Source organism: Nansenia antarctica, assembly GCF_963989245.1.
Source record: "Nansenia antarctica genome assembly, chromosome: 2".
Taxonomy (NCBI): Eukaryota; Metazoa; Chordata; class Actinopteri; order Argentiniformes; family Microstomatidae; genus Nansenia; species Nansenia antarctica.
In genome coordinates, this window is record NC_137675.1 from 36606843 (window position 1) to 36612842 (window position 6000).

Here is a 6000-nt window from a genome sequence, read left to right on the forward strand (position 1 = left end):
TGTGAGTCACAAATGTTTGCAAAACTCAGAATGGAATTGTTCTGTTTAAGCAACATAATTCTCTCGAAATAAAGATGTTTTAAAAAAATAATAATATGTGCAATAGTTATTTCCTATCACTTGTTTTGTTGTGAAGTTGAAAGTTGGGGCTGGGGAGTATGTGAGTACTCATTACCTAAAAGAATAGTAAATGCTCATGGTTAAATCTTCAATAAAGCAACATCAGAAAATACATGACAAACTCAAAATAGTATATGGTAAGGTTTTTGTATTGGATGGATAAAGCACGAAAATCAAGTCAAAGCCCAAAAGTCCACCCATCCATAGTCCCAGAAGTTCAGTCATTCATGAGATTCAATTCAACTCAAAAAGCATCCAAATGTCCTTTAAATCCGGAGTCCCAAAAATAGTTACAATCATAATGTAGTTCCCAAAAAAGGTAAATCCCAAAAATATCAATTAGAATTCAACATGAGGTATGGAGAGTCAATCAATCCAATAGTAGTCGTTCACAAACTGAATCCTCTCACCAGTATTTGAAGATCGGAGGAAGTCCTTATGTGAGAAGTTCAGTCATTCTCTTAAACCAGGCAAGTAAAAGGTAAACAAACTGAACTAATTACTTTGAAAGAAACAAACACATCCTTCCTTTCCATTCCTCTCTTCCTGTCCACCTGTCTGTATTTACTTCTTTGGGGTTTAACAGCAGCTTGTATCCTTGATGTTGCATTACTGCCATCTTCTGGAGTGAGCTGACTCCTACAGTGTGCGCTTTGTCAGGTTTTCCCCATCAGTCCTGTTCTTTTACATTTACAGTACAGGCCAAAAGTTTGGACACCTTCTCATTCAATGCGTTTCCTTTATTTTCATGACTATTTGGTACATTGTAGATTCTCACTGAAGGCATCAAAACTATGAATGAACACATAGGAATTATGTATTTAACAATAAAGTGTGAAATAACTCTAAATATGTCTTATATTTTAGATTCCTCAAAGTAGCCACCCTTTGCTTTTTTGTTGTTAATAAAATATATAATAATAATATTAAATATAATATGTGTTAATAATAATATGTTATTATATATACTGTATATATATATAATATTATTATTATATATTTTATTAACAACAACATTTTTTTATTTTATTAACAACAAAAAAGCAAAGGGTGGCTACCGTATTTTCCGGACTATAAGTCGCAGCAGTCAAAAAATGGGTCATGAAGAGGAAAAAAACACATAAGTCGCACTGGACTATAAGTCGCATTTATTTAGAAATGTATTTCTCAAAAACATTCAGTTATTCAATTACACAATAGCACACAGAACAACAGGCTCAGGCTGAATGCCGCTGAATACCGGTGTCCGGTATGTGATGATTTTTTTTTACAAATATATTAACACATTAATAAAGAACATGGGCCTACCTGGGAGGCTGAATAGGCTAAACGGACATAACAAGCCAGCGAGTCCAACAAGCAAGTTCTCCCGATCTCATTCCACATCACTGAATCCATTGAATTCGTCATCCTCTGTGACACTTCTGAACAACTCTGCCAACTCCGGAGGAAGATGAAGCGCCGTCTCCTCTTCTGCAGGGCTGTCGTCAGACTCAGCATCAGTTCCAGTTATTCCGGCCTTACTGAATCCCGACAGGATGGTTCCGGTTGTCACTGAAGTCCATGCTTTGTCGATCCATCCAAGGACTTGCTGGAAAGTTGCATGGCGCATCCTTCCAGTTGCCGTGAAGCTGTGCTCTCCATCCACCATCCACTCCTCCCACAGGCGACGCCAGACTGCCTTAAAGCTCCGGTTCACTGAGATGTCGAGTGGCTGGAGTACTTTGGTTAAACCTCCAGGAATGATGACAGGTATGGAGTTGCAAGCTTTTATTTTTTCTTTGCACTGTGGCGTTATGTGTGCTCGCATACTGTCCATCACAAGCAGGGCTTTTCGTGTTTTAAAAAAAACATCAGGACGCTTAGTGTAGCACTTTGTAAGCCAAACGTTCATCATGTGTTGATCCATCCACCCTTTCTCATTCACGGCCACGACAATTGTGGGGGGGAATTCCTCTTTTGGCATGGTTTTCCGTTTGAAAATGACCATCGGTGGCAATTTCGATCCATCTCCACAACATGCCAGCACCACTGTGAAGTGTGATTTCTCATGACCAGTTGTCACGATATTGACACTTTTCACCCCTTTCTCTGCGACACTTCGGTCACTCTGGCCATCTTGCTCTCAGCCCACGATTAGCTTTCTTTGTTTTCTTCATGGCAGTGAGAGTAACCTCTGCTTTTCGCCAGTCCCTCACAAGTTTCTCACTCACTCCAAACTTTCTTTCTGTTGCTCGATTACCGTTTTCGGCTGCATATTTTACAAGTTGCAGTTTGTAATCTGCAGAATAGGATTTTCTTTTTGACTGCATTTTGTTTGTGTCATCAGTTGTCTAGTTGTACAATTTTTATAGTTTTTCAGTGGTAGGCCTACTCGTTGTCACACGCCTAGAGCGCCCTCTCGTGGTTGTAGACGGTAATGTTTACTCCTTGGTTCATGTCAGTCAGAGGAATTATGAATTATTGATATATAAGTCGCACCTGACTAAGTCGCAGGACCAGCCAAAGTATGAAAAAAAACGTGACTTATAGTCCGGAAAATACGGTACTTTGAGGAATCTAAAATATAAGACATATTTAGAGTTATTTCACACTTTTTTATTAAGTACATCATTCCACATGTGTTCATTCATAGTTTTGATGCCTTCAGTGAGAATCTACAATGTAAATAGTCATGAAAATAAAGGAAACACATTGAATGAGAAGGTGTGTCCAAACTTTTGGCCTGTACTGTACATTTTGGGCATTTAGCAGACACCTACAACAAATACATTTGTCTAAATTAAGCTGGGTACACACAAGGATTTTCTAAATCTTAACCGATTTTTTATCTGAGACAGATCCCACACATGAAGATAAAACATCTTGTATTGAACAGCCTTGATCGTATTGTGTGTTACAAAATAATAAAATTAAGATTTTATAATGATTAAAGCACTTGGAGCTGCAACGTTTGCAGGAAAAGCGCTATACAATTAAGTAGTACTCTGACTGACCTGTACGAGGCAACCTGTACAGGGCAAATAAAGTGCCGAAGAACGAAAAGAAGAAGTCAGCTCGCTTCTTGATTGGCTACATTCCATCCACGTCAAAGTCGGACTAGCGAGCAGGGTTGCCAGATGGGATTGACATTTTCCACCCTAACCACCCTAATTCCACGAAAAAACCTGAGCCTATCTGGCAACCCTAGTCGGAGTTGCCCCCACACATAATGAGTTTTGGTCATAAGTATTGAACACATTTGACATTTACGATTGTCGGCCCCGACAATTTCCAGAGCAGATTGTCGGGAGAGATTGACTCTTAACACACCTCACACCACAGGATAATCTTATAGGATAATCTTTAGAGCCATCCGATAATCGGGCGTTTTCTGTCTTTGGTCGGAAGGGGGAAAATCGTCCAGATCTTGTGTATCTTAATGTGTGTACCCGGCTTAATAGTCTAGCAGGAAGGGCCCTCAGATTTTGAGCAGTGGTGGGCCGTCAGGGCCAGCAAGGCCTTCTCTGCTGGCCTAAACATCATCAGAATATACATTTTATTTTAATATATTTTTTCCACAAATATGTATTAATGATTCCCCATAGTCTATTCTCTTCATTTCATAGCTTTCCTCTTGGTTGCGCTGCTTCCAGTCTCCGATTGAGATTTGGAGGGCTGGCCTTTATGTTAGAGCTTTTATCCAATCAAAATGTGTTGCCAGGGGGCTCCAAAATCTGCCCGCCTGCACAATAAACCGTGCCGCGAATACGGCCTGTAACTTAACGTTGAACGAGAAAACCTGCGGCGTACCTAGTGGAAACCTACGTAGATTTCGAGTTGGCGAGCAATAGCAACAACGGCGCCTGCTGTAAGGCTCAATGATGTCAGCACCCAGCACGTCTTTTGATTGGATACGCACTATTGAGATGCGTAGCTAGCTAATTTGTGTATATTTATACTGTCTACAAGCAGCTACAATGGCTGAAGGCGGAGAAGAGGCAGATTTGGTGGCAGATCTTAAAACAACGCCATTTTCTAGAAGAACTTTCCAGGAAAAGATAGACATTATCAGAGAATGGCCAACCCCGACGCTAGCGAGCCTATCTCAGCGGGGGAAAGGGTTTGTCCGCCACTTTCAGATCGCTAACTACGAGCGGTACCCCTGGCTCACAGGCTCCGAAAGGCACTGCAAATTGTACTTGCAATGCCTGCTATTTGCAACAGATCGATCGGGTGTTTGGAGCCACACTGGTTTTGCAAACTTGAGTTGTCTTTCCAAGGCAGCAACGAGACACCAAAGCACGGCTGGGCACTTACAAGCAACGGTGCTTTTGAACACCTTTGGGGACACCCGAGTGGATTTACAGCTCAACGAACAAGTGCGCAGGGAAACGGCGCTCCACAACGAAAGGGTGAGCAAAAATAGGGACATACTGAAAAGACTGATCGATTGTGTCCTGTTTTTGGGTAAACAAGAACTTTCATTTAGGGGACACGATGAAAGCGTCCACAAACAGAGGAAACTACGTTGAGCTTCTTTCTTTTCTTGCTGAAAACAACCCAGATTTACATTACCACCTGTCCACAAACAAAGTGTTTACTGGGACGTCAGGCAAAATACAAAACGACCTGATTTTTGCTATTGCTGAAGTGATGGCAGAAGAGATCAAAATGTAGATTAAAAAGGCACCCTTTGTCGCTATTATGGTGGACGAGACGACAGACGTGGGTAATGTAGCACAGCTGGCACTTGTCCTGCGTTATGTGACGGACACAGGTGTCAAGGAGCGGTTTGTCAGATTTGAAGACGTTACAAACGGCAAGCGAGCTGATGACATTGCCGCTCTTATTTTACGTTTCTTGGAGGAATATGAATGTAGCCTGGATAAAGTTGTGGCACAGTGTTTTGATGGTGCAGCGGTCATGGCATCTGGACTAAATGGGGTGCAGGCTAAAGTTAAGGAGAGGGCACCTATGGCCTTATTCATTCACTGCTATGCACATCGACTCAATTTAGTACTGACTCAAGGGGCCTCAATGCTTAAAGAATGCAAGGTCTTTTTTGCCAGCCTCAATGGCCTTGCAGCATTTTTCTCCAGATCCCCTAAGCGCACCCAACTGCTGGATGACATTTGCAAGCGTCGTCTTCCTAAGGTTGCACCAACGCGGTGGCAATATACATCGAGATTGGTCAATGCAGTCTTTGAGAAGAGAGTTGCCCTCAAGGAGCTGTTTGACCACATACCGGAACATCATGATGAGTATGATGGGGATACTGTGCTTAGCGCTCAAGGATTTCATGCACGTCTGGATGATTTTGAGTTTTGTTTTTTGCTTGAAACATTCAATGCTATTTTTAAGCATTCAGATGTGCTCTTTGCCATACTCCAGAAGCAAACGTTGGATGTGCAATTCTGTCTGACCAGGGTGAACGAGTTCTGTGACACAATTGAGCGAGAGAGGTGCCGGTTCAGTCAAATCTACGAGGACACAGCGCGCATCTCAAGTGGTCCGAGCGCACGCAGAGGCCCACGTACAGCACAAGGAGATCGCGCACACTACCAACAGCTCCACAGAAATATTCTGGACAACATTCTTTGCCAGATACGGAACAGGTTCCAAGACCACGAGAAGTTAATGTTTCTCTCCCTCCTCGACCCCCAGCACTTTCAGACCTACCGGATGAAATTCCCGCAAACAGCCTTCTCCAGCCTAACACAGAGTCACGGAACACTGTTCGATCTGTCCCGGCTAAAAACAGAACTGACTGTAATGTATGCCATGACCGATTTTGAAGGGAAAAGTCCGACTGATCTCCTTCATTTCCTTCAGCAGAAAAATCTGAGTGAGACCATGGGGCAGCTTTACAGTTTGGCATGTGTGGCAGTGACCATCCCT